Here is a 1,002-nt window from a genome sequence, read left to right as displayed (position 1 = left end):
TCTTGGTTCTTTGGACGTAAATTAATAACCCAAGCATCCATGTGAACGCGCCTTGCAAAATTCTCTCTCCTTGTAGTAACTCATATCGCTGCATTCACATGTCCTGGCAGATAACTTAAGAATCTTTTTCTTTTCTACTTCGTCTTCTTATTCTTCTTCTTCTTCTTCGCCTCCTCCTGCTTCCGCTGCTTCTTCTTCCTTCTTCTTCTTTCTGCCTGGTATCTGGAACGCACCAATAGAATTGGATTTCTGAAAAGATACACTGGATTCCAGGCGGACTCCATCCGGAGATTAATAAACTGTCTTTGATCCCATGAAGAGGTAAGCAACGCACAAAGGCGCTTTCCTTGAGACTTTTGTTTTTTTTTTTTATGCCGTCTTGACTTCCTCCTTCCCTTTTCCTCTTCCTCGAAAGCACAAACAGGTCCAACTCCTCCTCCTCCTCCTCCTTCTTCTTCTTCTTCTTCTGCTACATTTGTGGTGAATGCATAGGGGGATGGTCAAGATTAGGCAGACGAGCAAAGTTAAGTATACTTTAGTTTAACCAGACCACTGAGCTGATTATACCGAGAAGTGAATTTCTATCGCCAGAAATAAATTCCTCTAATTCTTCATTGTCCGGCCGGAGACTCGAACTCGGGCCTAGCAGAGTGCTAGCCGAGAACTCTACCGACTCGTCCAACGAGGAACTAGAGAGGGTCAGATAGTGATTAAAGCTTTTTTTCCCAACGGGATGAATTGAGTTAGGTTTCAGACGTTTAAAATACATTGCTCCGGTTGTTGTCCTCTCTCTCTCTCTCTCTCTCTCTCTCTCTCTCTCTCTCTCTCTCTCTCTCTCTCTCTCTGTGCCACCAAGTATAGTATATGTATGCAGGAGACGGGGGAAAGGCACCACCTTTGTTTCAAACCACATTACAGCTCTCTCTCTCTCTCTCTCTCTCTCTCTCTCTCTCTCTCTCTCTCTCTCTCTCGACTGTAGTCGGCAATGTTGGGAAACAAGAC

The sequence above is a fragment of the Macrobrachium rosenbergii genome, chromosome 1 (assembly GCF_040412425.1).
Source record: "Macrobrachium rosenbergii isolate ZJJX-2024 chromosome 1, ASM4041242v1, whole genome shotgun sequence".
Classification (NCBI taxonomy): Eukaryota; Metazoa; Arthropoda; class Malacostraca; order Decapoda; family Palaemonidae; genus Macrobrachium; species Macrobrachium rosenbergii.
Note: the sequence above shows the minus strand (reverse complement) of the source record.